This window comes from Suricata suricatta, chromosome 5 (assembly GCF_006229205.1).
Source record: "Suricata suricatta isolate VVHF042 chromosome 5, meerkat_22Aug2017_6uvM2_HiC, whole genome shotgun sequence".
Classification (NCBI taxonomy): domain Eukaryota; kingdom Metazoa; phylum Chordata; class Mammalia; order Carnivora; family Herpestidae; genus Suricata; species Suricata suricatta.
The window spans coordinates 150,467,718-150,486,795 of NC_043704.1; the positions used below are offsets into that span (position 1 = coordinate 150,467,718).

The window sequence follows — 19,078 nt, forward strand, 5'->3', positions numbered from 1 at the left end:
CCACTTAAAAACAAAAGCTACACAAAGACTACAAAAAGGCCACACAAAGTTTAAACAAAAGGCTAAAGAAAGACCAAACAAAAGCCAAAGAAAGTTTAAACAAAGAGTGAAACAGAGACAAAACAAAGGCCAAACAAAGACAAAAACAAAGACAAAAACAAAGGGCAAAGGAAAATCTAAACAAAAGCTAAGCTAGGCTACAACCATACTACACGCCCCCATATCCAGGCTATATCTCAATGCACACTCACATATTTCAGTCCCCCCACCTTCCTCATCTCACATAATCAACACTCCAGGCCAAACCCCTCACCAGGGCTCATTCCATCCCAACGCCACCTCGAACCATGTGCCAGGTCCAACCAAACCAAACATCAGCTCACTCACCAGACCACACACCTTTCACTGAATGCCCACACATTTGGAATCAGAGACATGTGCAGAGAACACGGCGAGTCATGGGGAGGAGACAGTCATCTCCTAGTCACAGAGAGGGATCTGGAATGGACCTGCTCTCACAGGCCTCAGAAGAAACCAACCCGCTGACTCGTTGGTCAGCGTTGGTCTCAGACTTCAAGCCTGAGGACGGTGAGGCAATACACTTGTTACTTAAGCCGCCTGGTGCATGGTACTTTCTTACAGCGGTTCTAGCAAGTAATACGCCCCAGGCCCTGTAAGTACTATTTTAATTAGTTTTCTTATTTATCAAAATAATTCTTGCATGAAATTATAAAAGCATTAAACGCCTTACACTGGATGTCAACCACACTCAAAAGTTTTTAAAAGGCTTATATTGAAAAACAACAGCCCTTTTGCCACCTCCCTCCACTCCATAGTCCCTCTTACCAGAGGCAACCATATCACCACGTTTTCCTATTTTTAGCTACTTTTTCTAGATTTATTTCCACATTGCTAAATAACTCCACAAACAGCCATTTATATATTATTACTTATTGTAGGCTTTTGACTTCTCAATGAGGGTTTCATTTTCTTACTCTCTACTCTTTGCTCTCTCTTCTCCTTCACCCACTGAATGTGGTCATGACAGTCAGTGTCTCTACTCCTATAAATATATAAATATTATTTCCTACAGGGGCGCCTGGGTGGCTCAGTGGGTTAAGAGTCTGACTTTGGCTCAGGTTGTCATTGCACGGTTCATGAGTTTGAGCCCCATGAGGCTCTGTGCTGACAGCTCAGGGCCTGGAGCCTGCTTCAGATTCTGTGTCTTTCTGCTCCTCCCCTGTTTTGCTCTCTCTCTCTCTCTCAAAAATAAAAAATATTTTAAAATAAATAATTATTATTTCCTACAGAAACTGTGATCAACTCTATTATTTCCTTCCTCTTTACAACTTCATTTTTTTCCAGTTAATAATTATCCTGTTTAATTATCCTGTTTTTGCTTTCATCTATTTATTTTAATTGGCTTAGTTTTTTATTTATGTGTCGTTCCCTTTTTTTCCAAATATTCCAACAGACCTCTCAAATATCTATCAATAATTTTCTCAAGCATTCTTATCTAACATTCCGATCTATTGTCTTCTATAATTGTCTATTCTCTAATTGTTCTGTTTTTAGACAGGACTCTCAAAGCTGGGGGGGGGGGCTCCCTTTCATTGCTATGCTGTAATAGACCACCCGTGCCCCAGATCCCATATCATTCTCATTTTTGGTTTGCCCTCTCATTTTTCTGAAGCACAACCTTTCATATCTTCCTCAGAAAGGATATATATGTATATACAGTAAATCCTTGGTTTGCAAGAATAATTCATTCTGGAAACATGCTTGTAATCCAAAGCACTTGGATATCCAAGCAGATTTCAGGAACTATTGGCTCAGTTGTGATCATGTGATGTTCGGCATCACATACTACTCGTATTCCAAGACACCGCTCATTTATCAAGTTAGAAGTCATTAGAAATGTTTGTTCATCTCACGGAACACTCACAGAATAAGTTATAATTCACGGTTTTACTGTATGTGTCACATGAGTCTGTTTGAATGCTTGAACACCTGAAAACTGCCTTATTCTATTCTTGTACTTGGTTGCTTGCTTGGCTGGGTATAGAATTCTGGGCTGCAAATTTGAATTTATTCTAATTAATTTTCCAATTTTCTGAGTGTTTCAGACATTCAAATGTCTGACTCTTGACTTTGGCTCAGTCATGATCCCAGAGTCATGGGATCAAACCCACGTCAGGCTCTGTGCTGAGCATGGAGCCTGCTTGGGATTCTGTCTCTCTTGACTCCTGAATACTGAGAACAAACCGAGGGCTGATGGGGGTGAGGCAGAGGGGAAGGGGGTGATGGGCATGGAGGAGGGCACTTGCTGGGATGAGCACTGGGTGTTATATGGAAACCAACTTGACAATAAACTACAATTAAAAAAAAAAAGAAAGAACTTTAAAAACCAAAACAAAAGATCACCTGAAAATGTGAGGTTTTATTTGTAGACTACTCTGAATCTATCCCATTAATGTATGTGTCCACCTTATATCAATATCACACTGTTTGACTGCAGCCTTGTGGTAAATTTTGAACTAGAAGGTATGAGTCCTCCAACTTCGTCGTTTTTCACCATTGTTTTGGCTGTCACGGACTCCTGGCGTTTTCACATGAATTTTAGAATCAGCTTGGCAATGTCTGCAAAGTCAGCTGGGATTTTGACTGTGACTGTACTGAACATGTACATTATTTGGGGGAGTGTGGCCGTTGTAACAATACCAAGTCTTTCCACTCATAAACCTGGAGTGTCTCCTCATCCTTAACAGCCCAGAGAATGGACCTTTAGTTTCTTTCAACAATGCTCTGTAATTTTTAGTTTATGCATCTTACACTGCATTTGTTAATCCTTAAGTATTTTTGATGCTTTTGCAAATAGAATTGTTTTCTTCATTTCATTTTTTGCTTTATTGCTACTGTATAGAAATTTAAATAATCATTGTACATTGGGGAGAAAAATATTCTGTTTCTCTCTCCCATGCTTTCCCTCACTCTCTCAAATAAAATTTAATTATTCTTTTTAATTTTAAGAATTAAAGAGGTGCCTGGGTGGGTCAGTTGGTTAAGTGTCTGGCTTCAGCTCAGATCAGTCTCACAGGTTGTGGGTTTGAGCCCTGCATCAGCCTCTGTGCTGACAGCTTGGAGCTTAGAGCCTGCTTCAGATTCTCTGTCTCCCTCTCTCTCTGCCCTCCCCCGCTTGAGCACTCTTGTGTGCTATCTCTCTTTCAAAATAAATAAGCATTTAAAAAATGTAAACTTAAAAGTTTTTTAAAAGAAAATTAGAGTTATTCAGAATTGTGGCTGTACTGTTTTTCTGTATTTTTTTTTTCCTTTAGGGAAACTTATCATTGAGAAGTTCTAGACTTTTCAGATTTCCATTCTTTTTGTGATTTTTTAAAAAAATCTCTGGAAATGTTCAAGATCTTATTTTCACCCTAATTGTCCTGTAACCCCCCCCTTCCTTCAACATGAGTGTCTTTTCATCCCCAGTTGGTAGATAATTTTCCCCTGGAAATTTGTAACACTGTATTCTGTAATTTTAATGTTGTTTTTATTCAGTTATCCTTGTCCATTTTCTTTCTTCTGTCTGAAAACTTTTATTAGTTGGCTCTTGAAAAGTAATGATAGAAAACTAAATTGATCCTCTGAATCATTCCTCATTCTTCTCTTTCCTAGCTTACAGTTTTTTGAGTTTGGTTCCACCTTTCATGAAGTTTCCTTATTTTATTCATTATACACCTCCTATTACAATTGCATATTTTTGAAGCTCCTGGGTGGCTCAGTTGGCTAAGCATCCGACTTCAGCTTAGGTCATGATCTCATGGTTCATGGGTTCGAGCCCCGCATCAGGCTCTGTGCTGACAGCTCAGAGCCTGGACCCTGCTTCGGGTTCTGTGTCTCTTTCTCTCTCTGCCCCTCCCCACTCACATTCTGTTTCTCTCTCTGAAAAATAAATAAACATTAAGCTTATTTATTTATTTTGAGAGAGGGAGCACTCCTGTGCACACAAGCAGGGGAGGAGCCGAGGGGGGGGCGAAGGGAGAATCCCACGCAGGCTCTGTGCTGCCAGCGCACAGCCCCATGGGGGCTTGATCCCCTGAACTCTGAGATTGTGAACCTGACTGAAATCAAGAGTTGGATGCCCAACCAACGGAACCACCCAGACACCCTGTGAAGACACCCTCTGAAACCACTTACCCTGGAGTTTCCTCTACTCAGTTACCATCCCCCACCCACTCTCTATGTTCCCAAAATGTATTCTAATCGCTCACCTTTTGGTGTCTCCCTTTCTTGGGGAGTTAAAACTTAAAAAAATTCTCTACTACCCCTCTGGAATAAAATATTTTTTAGTTCTTCACTTTTTAAAAGTATACATTGTACTCCTAGAATTTTAATACATTTTTGGAAGAGACAGGAGATAAAATAAGCATGTGGAATTAACCTGTCACTTTTTAAAAATACATTTTCTTAAGATTTTCTTTTTACGTAATCTCTACACCCAATATGGGGCACAAACCCACAATCCCAAGATCAAGAGTTCTATGCTCCACCGACTGAGCCATCCAGGCGTCCCTAACCTGCCACTTTTAAGCAAGGAATGCAGTAATTGTTCTTATTGAGATATAATTTCCATACTGTAGAATTCACCATTCTGTGCTGTAAAATTCAGAGATTTCTAGTATATTCACAAGGGTATGGAGGCATCACCCCTACCTAATTCTATAAAATTTTCATCACTCTAAAAATAAAGCCCAACTCGTTAGCAGTCAGACATAACACTATTTTACATCAGCACATGGAGAGTGTAGCCTACAGTGAGTTAGAGAGTATGTCGAACGTTTTGTTAGAGGGATTCCAGAAAACAAGCATAAAATGAGGGACTCGTGTAGGAGAAAATTACTCCGGGGAAGTCGCTGGTGAGCTAGGCGTCCCCATATTTCCGCCCAAGGCTGAAATGCACAGAAAGTCATACCCACCATTAGATAATCGCTTCTTCCCTAACAAATCATGTATCAGAATATGTGTTGTAAAAGTTTTCTGATTCAAAGGATAAAAGACAAGCTAGGGATTTTCAGATTTGTAACAACAATGCTATTTTTCCCGCAGAACACAGGGCAGGAGAGTTTTATAAATAACTGTAAGACTATGTCATTATTACGAGGTGAATAATTGGTTGATTCCATCTGAGAGAAACAAAATTAAATGGTTTCTAGTTTGCCCTTCAATCCTTGCTTTTAGAGCAAGTCTGTCTCCTCCAAGACTTTGACCTTGATCTTAGGGATCCTGAAGTACACAGAGCCCAACTTTCAATGGTAAACAGAGGATTATGACACCAAGTGAGCCGCCAGCCACTCAGGACAAAGCCCCTGTGTGTTCCCAAGCTCCACACCCAATCTCTCTCCCTCTGCCCTAGCGAGGGCCCAGTCACAATTGTGTTCTGACCAGAGGGACCTGTAATAATGTACATTGTGTTCCCTGATTGAGGATCTGGTTTTGTTCAAGTTGCTGGGTTAAAACGTCCTCTGTGGCAGCCATGCTTTTGCTACTCAGCTTCTTGGACACGGACATGGACATGGATTTGGTCCTTGTGATGTGACCAGTAGAGAAGGAAAAGGCGGACACAGGGTAGCAAGATGCAAGGCTTCTAGCAAAAGGAGAAACTCAGAATAAGAATGCATCCCTGTGACGTGTTAAAGAAAACCAGAGCCTAACAGTAGTGTTAAAACAGATTTTCCTCAGGAACTATTACAATAGGGGGAAGGAGACTTTGGTACATAGCTGGGCTCAATTCCAAATACCATAGGGGCGGTGGGGATTTATGGCCGAGGAGCAGGTCAGAGGAACTGGCAGCTGGAAAATCACCAAGAGGTTAAAAAAAAAATAAAAATTAAAACATAAAAGGGGGAGAGGGGGATTCCTGGGTGGCTCAGTTGCTCAAGCATCCAACTCTTGATTTCGGCTCAGGTCACCTCACAGTTGTAAGATCAAGCCCTGTGTTGGGCTCTGCGCTGAGCAGAGCCAGCTTAAGACTCCCTCCCTCTCTCTCTCTCCTCTCTCCTCTCTCTCTCTCTCTCTCCCCTCCTCTGTTCCACTTCCCTGCTCATGCACATGCTCGCTCACTCTCTCTTTCTCTCTTTATCTCTCTCTCAAATAAAGGGAGAGGAACTTGGGTGGCTCAAGTTGAGCACCCAACTCTTGGCTTCGGCTCAGGTCATGATCTCATGGTTCATGAGTTCGAGTTCTGCATCAGGCTCTGCTCTGACAGAAGGGCCTGCTTGGGATTTCTCTCTCTGTCTTTCTCTGCCCCTCCCCAGCTTTCTCTCTCTCTCAAAAAATAAGTATATAAACATAATTTTAAAAAAGCAAAGAAAGAAAGAGAGAAAATGACCAAGAGGAAAGATGGGTGCTGAGGCACTTGCGGCTGAAGCAACTTGACAGGATTCTTGCTGAAGACAAGCCAGGGGGCCTGGCATCTTCTGGGGGTGGGGGAGGGGGGAGGAATTTGGTCAGATTGGAGTGGGGGCGGGGGCTTCTTGCGAAATTGCCTTAGCAAGACTCTCGTTAAAATTGGTCAAGGCAAAGACAGGCTTGGAAGCCTCAAGGTCAAGGCCTAATTGGGAAGAGGGACCAAAGGCGGCTGACTGAGGCTGGTCCTGAAGGGGTCTGTCACGCATCAGCGTGCTGCAGTGAGGTCCCCTCAGTCCAGTTCCTGATGTCCGTTATCTAGAGATAGGAAATGCGCCCAGGGAAGTGACACCCAGCGTTAATGGGAATTCTCTTTTAAAAAAAAGAAAAAAGGAACCGTCTTTGTTTTTAATTCTAGGCTTGTCAAGCAGCCAAGCGTGTCCTGTTTTGTGGTCGGGTAGTTTGTTCGGAAAGCGATAGATCCCAGGTAATATGCTAAAAATACAGAAGTGCCTCTCACACCGCCCGGCCCGCAACCAGATGCTGATCCTGTAGACCTAATGTCCACAGCGGGTGTAGACGGAATGGAGGATCTCAACACAATCCTCACCGCAGTTTCCCTCCTCCTCCTACCTGGACTCCAAGGTTGGCTCTGGGCAAGCGCAACCTCATTAGAGGAGGATCCGTCCTCTGTTCCCACAGCCTGTGCGGCGCCCTCTCCTGGGCTCAGGGAAGAAATGCGTCCCACCAGGCCATGCTTGTGCCCTAGTCACCTGCTGCCTCCTCCTCAGCGGCCCCACCTCAGTGGCAGCCCCTGGCACACTTCTCCGAGAGGACTAGCAGGACAACACAACCACTGCAAGGTTTCTTTTTCATAAAAAAGGTCCCTGGCCATTGCCCTGAGCCCAGGATGCCTGGCTGGCTCCGTCAGTGGAGCATAATGAAGCACTGGGTCTCAGGGTTGTGAGTTCGAGTCCCACGTGCAGGGTAGAGCTAACTTAAAAATAAAATCTTTAAAAAATAATAAAATAAAATAGTGCTGAGTTCAATGTGTGTCAAGCCCGTGGGCAGTGGAACTTCCTCAGTCAAGGTAAACTTGGCGGGGTGGGCCCTGACTGCCGGGAAGGAGTCACACGGACAGTCCTTGGACGTGTGCGGTTGTTCCTCACAGATACTGCTCAGTAATCACCTCGTGAGCCCGTCACTGCCCCATCCCTGGAGAGAGAAGAGCTGGAGGCATGATGCTTGGACCGCATTTACCAGTGAAGAGATGCCATACTGAAGTCAGGACGAGAGCAATGGCTTCCGTTTACGGAGAGAATCCCAGAATGGAAGTCCACCCTGGCCAAGCCTGTGTCATCAACCCGCGTCACAGGCAGCCGCCATCGGCCAGGAGGCTCCTCCGTTCTCCCCAAGGAGAATAATGGTGCGTCTGTAAGTCCCCTGCCTGTGTCTGCGGAGGCACGTCCTTCTGTGGCATTGTCCTATCACAGCACTGCCCTGACTTCACGGTGACGCTTCAGGACTAGAAGTTGGTAGAAGTTTCGGGATGTTTGGGAAAAAAAAATAAAGATTTCTATGCACAGGAGCGCATTCATGACTACATCACATCAACCTGTCTCCGGGTCTATGACCGCCATGTCCCCCCTCCAGGCGGACACGCTGAGACGGGCCACCCCAGCGGAGCTCAGGTGCGTGCCATCCAGCACTTCTGTGGGCCGAAGCCGCGGCCTCCTCTCTGCAGGGGCGCTGGTGTGCCAGAGCGAGCTCACCGGGCCCCACGGCGTTCGTGAAGTCTTTTTTTTTTTTAATGTTTTTTATTTATTTTTGAGAGACAGAGAGGAGACAGTGTGATCAGGGGAGGGGTAGAGAGAGAGGAGGGAGAAACAGGATCCACAGCAGGCTCTAGGTTCTGAGCTTACTAGTCAGTGCAGAGCCTGACGCAGGGCTCGAACCCACGAACCGTGACATCATGACCTGAGCCAAAGCCAGACACTTAACGGCCTGAGCCCCCCAGGCGCCCCTCGTGAAGTCTTATGATGGAAATCACCAGAATCCAGGCCTCCGGCCTACACCCTGCGGACCAGGAGCTTGAGATGGGTCCCTATTTCAATGGCAGAGCACCCTATGTTCCTTCAGATGACATCATGTCTTTATGGGGGTGGCTTTTTACACGTTTGCTTGTTAGAAAGCAAGTACCGCAGGAAAATCAAGGCGGAACAGGAAATGAGAACAGTCGTGTCAAGATCTGGTTCCAAAACTTGAGAAGCCGTGTGGTGTCTCCCTCTCTCTCTGCCCCTCCCTCACGCTTGCTCCTCTCTCTTTCTCTCAAAAGTAAACAAACATTAAAAAATACATATATAATCAATTGCTTCTCACAATCTCTGTGCAACCCTTTCCTGTACGCGTGCTTTAATAAAAACATTTTCTGCACCAAAAATATCTCAATAATTCTTTTTTTAAATTTTCTTAATGTTTTATTATTTATTTTTGAGAGAGAGAGACACACAGTCTGAGCAGGGGAGGGTCAGAGAGAGAGGGAGACACAGAATCTGAAGCAGGCTCCAGGCTCTGAGCTAGCTGTCAGCACAGAGCCCGACGCGGGGCTCGAACCCACAAACTGTGAGACCCTGACCTGAGTTAAAGCCGGACTCTTAACCGACAGAGTCACCTGGGCGCCCCAAAACGTCTCAAGAATTCTTGACCATTCACAGCTGGCCCATGTCACATCACGTGTCACGTGTTCTCCCACATCTGCCTCCAAAAAAGATACAGATCTGCTGAGAAAGCCTCACAGCCTCCAGAGACACATCCCGACCTGATGGCTCTAGCGAGCACACCTGCAGAACGTGTGTTTATCGCTCACTCCATAGACGTGGTTTTCCATTAGATCAACGGACTGGCCTCTTAAATATGCTTGTTTTTCATTCAAAGTTTGATGCTAATCGTCAGATCTTAGAAATGTTTGAGTCTTCACAAAAATGCTTTGTCAATCTAACCAAGGGTCTCTACTCACTTTTGTAAACAAATTATTTTATTTTTTAAATGTTTTATTTACTTATTTGTGTGTGTGTGTGAGAGAGAGAGAGAGAGAGAGAGAGAGAGAGAGAGAGCAGGCGATGGGCATAGAGAGAAGGAGACGGAGGATTGGAAGTGGGCTCTGTGCTGAGAGCAGAGAGCCCCGGGCAGGACTCGAATTCAAGAACCGTGAGATCATGACCAGAGCTAAAGTGCACTGTCAGCCAACTGAGCCACCCGGACACCTCCTGTCAATGAACTGTTTTAAATGTTGGTGTGTTCTTGCTCAAAAGCAATCAGAACTCTTTACTCAAAATATTCGCTGGATGACGTACCAAACGGCGTCAGTGTTTGAGGCTTCAGCAAATCACAACTATCCTGAAAACTGCGGGACACACGTGTGGACCAGTTCCCGCCCCCCCCTCGCTCCCCTCTGTTCAGATCCTGAGTTCCACCTGTCCCAGAATCCCCGGTAGACACAGATCCCACCTGACCACCGCGCTGGCTGCCCAGTGACGGGCCCAGTCTTCCCTCCCCACTCTCCCAAGTGCCTCCTGAAGTCACCCCTCACCCCTGTAAACTGCTTGGACGACCCTTGTCCCTAGGTCTACTTCTAGGAAACCCCAGCCTGAGCACAGACCACGGGGGCTCTGCCTGTGAGCCTTGTCCTTGGTTCCTCGTATCAGGTGGAGCCTCATCAGGCCTGGAGGGTGAGTCTCAGGCGTCCCCACCGGGACCAGTCCTCCTAAGCCAACAGCACGGCCCACTGCTTCCGCTGGCTGCTAACGTAGGTGCCACCACGGTCCTTGTTCCTACAACAGGGTCCTGCTCCCACGGGGGCATTAACATGGCTGAGACTGGGGACCTCTCCATCTGAAGGTGTCACCCGTCACTCAGTTTTAGATTGTTATTAGCGTCCAGAAATACTCTTCCTAAAGTAACATGAACACGGGGCCCCTGGGTGGCTCAGCTTGTTAAGCGTCCCCCACTCTGGATTTCAACTCAGGTCATGACATCAGTGTCCACGCTGACCGCTAGGAGCCTGCCTGGGATTCGCTCACTCCTTCTCTCCCTGCCCCTCCCCTGCTCGCTCACTTTCTCAAAATAAATAAACCTAAAAAAATGTTTTTTAAATAAAATAAAATAAAATAAAATAATATGGACAGATTATGGATATAGTATATGTTAAATCCTATAAATGTGTAACACTGATTACTAAAGGATCCACCTCATGCTTGAACATTCGGACATCACAGATCCAACTGTAGTGACCCGCGGTGAGGCTGTGAGGGCCACACTGTGGTCTCGTGGACCTGGAGGACATAGACACTGGGAGACGAGGCACCCAGGCATGCAAACAAGGACCCTGATGCGTCTCCCCGCGTCTGCTCTGTCTTTGTTAGTCACACAAAGTGTGATTTTACAGGCGAAGGACAAATGCCCTCAGTCTTTATATGGATTTGAGACTAGTGGGTCACAATAAGGAGTTATTTCTCCACAAATAATTAACATTTTGAACGTGACTTACTTGCAGTGATTGGTTTAGAAACAAAGGAAAAAAACAAGGGACCGAACCAAGATCCCACAAATATCTTGGTGGGACACAGAATCCTTATTTCAGGAAACATATGGAGGATGTGGTATTTTATGGTCAGTGTTTTCATTTAAATATTTAATATTGATTTCATTTTTTCTCAGTAGGTTTCAGTGAATCACAGTGTTCAGCACAATAACTTGGTAACTTGTTTTTATTATAAAAAGTTTTTAAATACACATAAAATTCAGGGAGAATTGTATTTTTTTTTAACCTACTTCCAGTAACAGCATTTTCCTTTCCTGTTTCATTTACCCCCATTCTCACTAGCCCCTCCCACACACACATACTATTTTGGTAGGGACGGGGGAAAGGATCAGAAGCTTAAAAATCAAATTCTAGGGGCGCCTGGATGGCTCAGTTGGTTAAGCATTTGACTTTGGCTCAGGTCATGATCTCAGAGCTAGTGAGTTCGAGCCCCGTGTCGGGCTCTGTGCTGACAGTTCAGAACCTGGAGCTGCTTCCAATTCTGTCTCCCTCTCTCTCTGCCCCTCCCCAGCTTGCACTCTTTCTCTCTCTCAAAAAGAAATAAACATTAAAAAGTTATAAATAAATAAAAATAAAACTATTTCCCCTGCAAATCTGCACTATACAGTGTGCCCATCTCTACCAAAGCAAGACTTTCTAAAGTGACCACAATGCTATTATTTTACCTGACAATTTAACAGTAATTCCAAAGGTAACATGAGAACTCACCAGGCTGGCTGGCAGTATTCAGTAACTTGAGTTGGCTTTACAAAAAAGTACTCAGCCGGCAGTTTATTTCATGTTGCAAAAATACAATTTGCCACAGGAGTTTTGCTCCTGTTTCAAATTCAACTGCTAATCTTTTCTGCATATTCACTGAAGGTTAGAAAAAGTTGGAGCTGCTCTTCCTCTGTTTAGAAATGTCAGATTTCTAAATGAAATAAATAAAATTTGTTAATAATAAAATAAATTTTATTTTAATAAATAAATAAAATTTATTTTAATAAATAAAATTTTTAAATAATAAATAATAAAATAAATTAAATGTATTTAATAAATACAGTTTCTGTTTAGAAATGTCAAGCCCCATGTCAGACTGCACTAACAGTGCTGAGCCTGCTTGGGATTCTCTCTCTCTTTCCCTCTTGCTCTGCCCCTCTTTCACTCGTGCTGTGTCTGTCTCTCAAAATAAACTTTTAAAAAAAAGATATGGTTAAAGAGAGTACACAAAAACAAATTTTCTCTTTAAAAAAATTTTTTTTAATGTTTTATTTATTTTTGAGACAGAGCATGAGCGGGGAGGGGCAGAGAGAGAGGGAGACACAGAATCTGAAGCAGGCTCCAGGCTCCGAGCTGTCAGCACAGAGCCCGACGTGGGGCTCGAACCCACTAACTGTGAAATCATGACTGGAGCCAAACCCAAGAGCCCAACACCTAATCAACTGAGCCACCCAAGTGCCCCAAGAATAATGTTTTAACTATAGGAAGGCAGTAAAGTCATCCTAGTTTTATGTTTGAAGAGTTAAAGAGCTGGGGAGAAATGAGACAGTGGGGCACATGGGGACAAGCCTCCAGTGAAAGGTACGTCACGCCCTCCCTGCTGGCGGCCCGGCAGGCCTGGGGCAGCCCCGTCCGGTCACACGGCCCCACAAACCCAAAACCAACCTCCAACCTTCACGCTCCTTGGGCTGCAAAGCCATCGGTCCGGGTTCCTCGGGACAGAAATGCTCACGGAGTTCAGCGTCTTGCAGCCATGCATCTGGGTAAACGATAATCAGGCCAGAAGACAAACCTAGTTCTCCTTCAGTGATTCAGCCAATTTGTGTCACCTACTATGAGCCAAACACCACTCAGCTTCCGGACCAGAACCTCCAACAGACACAGACCAAGAAAGCTCTAAGCTCATTCCCGGAGTCAAAACCAGGGACAAGGTGGCCTAACAGAGAGCTCTGTGATTAGTACCCACCTGACTTCAACCAAACAGTGAAGAAAGTCCCCTCTAAATCACGGAGCCATAGGGACATCTCTGAAGTGGAATGAAAGGAACTGTCAGCAATGAATTCTATCTCCAGTGAACATATCGTTCAGGAACAAAAGGGAAATAAGCCATTTTCAAATGATAACTAAGACTACGAATTGCCAGCACATCCCACCGTTAGAGAATAACTAAAGGAAATACTCTAAGCAAAGTAAATGATAACATCAACAAAGGCTTCAAACTGTTGAAAGAAAAGAACATCAAAATAGATTTCAAAAAAAGAAAGAAGGAGGGGCGCCTGGGGGGCTCAGTCAGTTAAGTGTCTGACTTCGGTTCAGGTCACGATCTCACGGTTTGTGGGTTCGAGCCCTGTGTCGGGTTCTGTGCTGACAGCTAGCTCAGAGCCTGGAGCCTGCTTCGGATTCTGATTCCCTCTTTCTCTCTCTGCCTCTCTCCCACTCATTCACATACACACTCTCTCTCCCTCCCTCAAAATTAAATACTAAAAAAAAAATTAAGGTGGGGGGAGGTAAAAAACTGGGCAAAAATGGGGATACTATAACAGAGACAGACTATCCTACATAAGTTTCTTACATCAGACATGATGGTTAAAGCAAAAATAACACCATTTGGTGTTCTCAATGTATATAGTGGGAATACTTGAGGCAATTACATTTTAAAAGTGGAAAGCAAAGGGTCCTACATGGAAGTAAGTTTTCTGCACTTGGCTGATTGATACGTTGTATATGTATATTGTTCTATCTGGAGCAACTACCGAAAAAACCTTACAAAACGATATACTTTTAAAAACTCTATTATCAGAATGGAATTGTGAAAATGTGAAAAGTAACCCATGAGAAGGCCAGAAAAGAGAAACAGAAGAACAAGGAGACGGTGGCAAACTGAAAACAAACGAAAACTCTTTGGTCTCACTTAATCAACGGCTCTCCGTAGGTTAGATACTGACTCTCACTCAAAGTGTTTTGTTTCTTCATTTTCAGAGAACAGTAATAATAATTTTGAAGAAAACATGCTGCTGTAATAAGCCAGTCACACACAGCGTATCTGGTCCCACTTAACATGACGCACTTAAACTGGTCATAACGGTGGTTACCAGGGGCGGCCATGTTTAACTGGTACCGAGTTTCAGGTTTGCAGCAGGAAGAGTTCTGGAGGTGGGTGGGGATGTTTGCACAACACTAGGAATGAATGTAAGACCGCTAAACTGTACACTTAAAAGTAGTTAAGATGTTAAATTTAATATGTTTTTATATTTGTGTTTTACCACAATAAAAAAGCTTTTGAAAAAAATAAAAATAAATGAAAAAAACAACAACCTCCAAAGCCACCAATAGGCTGCCTGAGTTGCCTCCCAATATCAGCCAATCAGGAGGAGGCCCTCCTACTCATTAGCATAATAGACTTGAATGGAAGTTGGGTGAGGAGGCCACCACGCAGTGGTGCTGAGTTCATCGCCAGCCGTTGCCTGTGAAGCCTTGCTTGTGCCTTTGGATTTTTGGTTCACCCTCATTTCTATCATTGCGAGATCCTGAGTCCCCATCTCTAGTAACAGAAATGTGGTTTTTATATTTCTGGAACTTTATCCCTGGAAGGCAGAACAAAGCAAGCTTTCTAAAATTGCCTTTAAAAAATTTTATTTTTATTGTTTATTTTTGAAGGAGAGAAAGAGACAGAGCTTGAGCAGGGGAGGGGCAGAGAGAGGGAGAGAGACACAGAATCCGAAGCAGGCTCCAGGCTCTGAGCTGTTAGCATGCGGGGATCCAAACCACAAACCATGAGATCATCACCTGACCCAAAGTCCAATGCTTAGCTCACTGAGCCACCCAGGCACCCCTAAAATTGCCTTTTTTTTAATTGTAAGTGTGGAACTGGATTTGCCTTTTGTGTAGAGCTTTTCTAATTCTGTGAGGAATTTCTTCAGTGAGCCTCATTTGACATGCAGGGGTGACTCACTCAATAAATTATTATACATAAAAATAATGGCCCCTTAGTTTTACTTATATTGCTAGTTTATTATAAAGGACCTAACTAAGGCCTGGGTGGCTTAACTGGTTGAACATCTGACTCTTGATTTCAGCTCAGGTCATGATCTCACAGTTCGTGGGATTGAGCCCCGCGTCAGGCCCGGTGCTGACAGTGCAGAGCCTGCTTGGGATTCTCTCTCCTTCTCTCTCTCAGCCGCTCCCCCACTCTCTCTGTTGCTCTCTCTCTCTCTCCAAATAAATAAACTTAAAGGGGGGAAAAAAAGGACCTAACTCAGGAACAGTCAAATGGAAGAGAAACAGGGAAGAGATATTTCGGTGTGGGGGGTGGGGTGGTTTGCACAGATCTTCTGTGTTCTCTCTGGGACAGCCACATTCCGATGGGTTCTTCAGCCCAGAAGCGCTTTATACTTATTTTATTTTTATTTTTAAGTAATCTCTATCCCCAATGTGGGGCTCCAAGTTAGAGACCAAAGATTGAGTCACATGCCCTACCAACTGAGCCAGCCAGGCACCCCAACCCAGAAGCTCTTTAAAGCATGTTTTAGTTTCTTTCTTTTCTTTTTTGGGGGTTATTTCTTTATTTTGAGAGAGACAGAAACAGTGTGAGTGGGGGAGGGGCAGAGAGAGCCAGGGAGAGAGAATCCCAAGCCAGCGGCCCAGAGCCTCATGCGGGCTCAAACTCACAACACTGTGAGATCCTACCCTGAGCTGAAACCAAGAGTTGGAGGCTTCACCGATTGAGCCTCGCAGGGGCCCCTCTTTTTTTCTTTATTTAAATCAAGGTTTCATTACTTAGGTGTGACTGACTACATCATCCATCATTGCTGACTGAACACGATCTCTGGCCCTTCTCGCCTCCATGGGGGTCACCGGTTAGGGTCGTGCTGAACGTTCTGGCCCTCTAATCACCTGGCGGGTGTCTGGGTGAGCAGCTGACATTCTGAGGTAATCTCCGGGCCCCACACTGAGTCATCTTATTAGCATATAGGCCACTCTTCTCTGGAATTTCCGAGGGTTTTAGGAGCCCTGTGCCAGGAACTGGGAACAAAGACCAAATATTTTTTTTATTATACCACAGAAGAGCAGGAAAATTCTGTTAAACTCATTTATCCACATCAATGTAAGTAGATACCTCTTCCTGATCTGCTTCTAGATCTCTTATGACTTCTATTGACTTCATATCTAATGGCGAGAAGAGAAAGCTAAGGTAGGACTCCACAGTGGAGGACCCACATCTTACTCAGAGGGGCCTCCAAGGGCCAAAGCATCTGCCCAGGGTCCCCCGGACACAGAAGTCGACACAGACCCTTCCGAAGTTTCTCCAGCTCAAGCTGACACCGAGATTTATTGTGAGAATTCTGTATTTAACAATCTTTGACAAGGCCTATATTAAGAATGCATTTGGCATCTTGAATTCGTTCATTCATGCTATAAACAACTGAAATGCAATGTCACCAAACCCTGCTCAATCAAATTTGGAGTGATTTCCTGGTGTTTTCTATTTTATTACAGTGCTTATAATTCTAGTCCACGTCTTTATATTGAACTGATAAGAACAGATACTACACTTGATCTTAGCCAAAAGGCCGAGAAGCAATCCACTTCTTTATAAATATGCTACGTGGACTATTTAATTTAAATAAGGATTAAGAGTTTACTCCAAGTGGTTTGGATATACTGATAGGAAGGTGGAGAAATTCACAGTTGTTTCTATAATCGGGATCAGGGAATTTTGCTATGAGTTTTTAAGTTCCTTTTCTCTATAATGTACGAAGTGATAATCCTCCTTGGTGAACTCTGAAAGCTCTCTCCTATATATTTTTTTCTATGAGAGAGAGGGCACAAGTGAGCAAGGGGCAGAGAGAGAGAGAGAGAGAGGAAGAATCCCACAATGCATAGTGAGAGGGAAACAGAGAAAGAGAGAAGCAGTGGAGTGGGGCTCATGGTCACATGATGCAGGGCTCGAACTTATGAACTGTGAGATCATGACCTGAGTCAAAATCAGATGCTTAACTGACTGAGCACCCAGGAGCCCTCCATCTGTTTTAATGATTATACTCTAAGTTGTATGTGATCTTTCAGCTCTCTGATGCTGGGCTACAGAGGACAGGGCTGGCCAAGGACCAGGTGGAGAGGGAAGGGGAACAGGGATTTAGGAGCCTCTATCGATATTCACTGAGGTGCAGGGACTGGTCTGGGCGCTGGAGTTCCAGTAGTGGCCAGACCAGCAACTTCCATTAGCCCCGCCCTCTGTATACGCTGGAGGGGTGTCGAGTCCCTGCAGTTCTTGAGCAGGAATCTCAACATAACTAACGTAAATGGCGACCTTCTTGATCTGTTTTCAAACCTTTTAGCCATCACATGCTGTCCGGGTTTGTAATTACACCTCTCCGTATTGTAGGGGCCAAGGACAGGCTGTCCCAAATGTGCCACTTTGGCCTGCTGATTATTTTAAGGAAGTTGCTTAACTATGTAGGAAGGACACTCAAACCCTCCTCTGTCCCCTGAAAACAGGAATCAATCACCACGCGAAAGGTACCCTCTTTGTACCAGGAGACAAGGAGGCGTCCTTATCACCAAAAATAGGAAATGAAGAGCCAAGGAGGCTTTATAAACAACCCTTGCTACTTTTTACTAATTTACTACGCCGGCCAAGATTCTGTTTAGAATCCCCTCCTAACTGAAGCTTCCAAAGTTGAGTTTTCTCTATACTGTCAGTTCTTCTCAGATGTATCGTCTCTGTGTGCAAAGTATAAAAACCGCCTGCCTTGGTCATTTCCTTAGGTCTCAGTTGCACTGTTGGGGCTGTGTGTCATAAAATGGTAGGTCTTTTTCCTCCTGTCAATCTGTCTTGTGTGAATTTAATTCTTAGTCCAGTTGGAAGACCTGCAGGTAGAGAAGAATTTCTCCTTCTCTTCACTACCGTTCCTCCATTCCCATACCGCGCACCTGCTCTGTGTCCACTCTGTTTTAGGAGCTGAGAAACAATGTGTTGAAAAGGTCTGAGAGCAGGTCTCCCAACATTCCAGGACAACCTGCTGTCTGTCCTATTTCCAAATCCACTTCCTTTTGGGGACCCACTCTCCCCTTAACCTTGAGTAAGAGTGCTTGTGTTAAAAGTTTACCAGCACCTACGTTGACTGTCCAATCAGATGGTCAGGTGTGACATTTTTCAGGCAAGTACATGGCCTGTTCTGCATGCAATTCCCCAGAGCTGTGGCATCTGAAAAACTAAATGCAGCCGCGACTAAGTGTACCATACAGGTTGTTGCCTGATGCCCACTGGCTCCAAGGTGGGCTTTCATTTCTAGTCCTCCCTGTCCTCAAACAAGGATACTTTTTCTTCTTCTTCTTTTTTTTTTTTTAGGGAAAATGCTGTCACAGGAACCTGGGTCTTTCTCCAGAGTCTCCAGGCAGGCACTAGCAAGCCAGAGTGGGGCAGAGAACTGGAGGGCTTTCTGAGGGCTTCAGGGGCCTTGCTGGCCTATAAATGTCTGTAACGTGCTAGAATTAAATAAAGTGAGAACATAGGTGTGGTAGGGAGGTAGTAAGAAGGACATAGGATAGTAAGGGAAATGGTGCCTGGGTCAAGGGAAGAGGCTGGACATCACCTGTTTGACCTCAGGGGGAAAAATTACATGATTGGGGCTTCTTAGATTCTAGTCTTCATGCAAACTTCCTGAGGATATTCTTAAATTGCAGATTCCAATTCTGTACGTCTGGTATGTGGCCTGATTAACTAATAGAGATTCTCTATTTTTTTTTAATGTTTCTCTATTTTTTTTTAATGTTTCTCTATTTTTGAGAGAAATAGTGCAAGTGGGGGAGGGCAGAAGCAGGCTCCAGGCTCTGAGTGGTCAGCACAGAACCCCACGCAGGGCTTAAACTCACCAACCACAAGATCATGACCTGAGCCGAGGTCAGAAGCTTAACCAACTGAGCCCCCCAGGTGCCCCAAGATTCTGTATTTCTAATCATCTGCCAGGATGCCTGTGGTCTTGCTATGCATCAACACACCACCCTTTAAATACTAGAGCAGTGCCTAGAACTTTCTGCAGTGATGGAAATGGTCTAAATGCTGCTGTCCAGTAAAGTAGCCGTGAGGTAGGT

The 19,078-nt window shown here is 44.5% G+C and overlaps 1 long non-coding RNA gene and 1 pseudogene across 1 annotated transcript; one reads left to right on the forward strand and one right to left on the reverse strand.

Annotated features, from left to right (window-relative positions):
* Positions 1 to 5,689: 5,689 nt before the first annotated feature.
* LOC115292413 lies at positions 5,690 to 7,848 on the forward strand. The gene is made up of 3 exons (XR_003908985.1): positions 5,690 to 5,770; positions 6,824 to 6,892; positions 7,577 to 7,848. It is a non-coding gene; the product is annotated as an uncharacterized LOC115292413 (long non-coding RNA).
* An 8,537-nt stretch (positions 7,849 to 16,385) lies between these two features.
* LOC115292971 lies at positions 16,386 to 16,566 on the reverse strand (annotated as a pseudogene).
* Between the last annotated feature and the right edge of the window lie 2,512 nt (positions 16,567 to 19,078).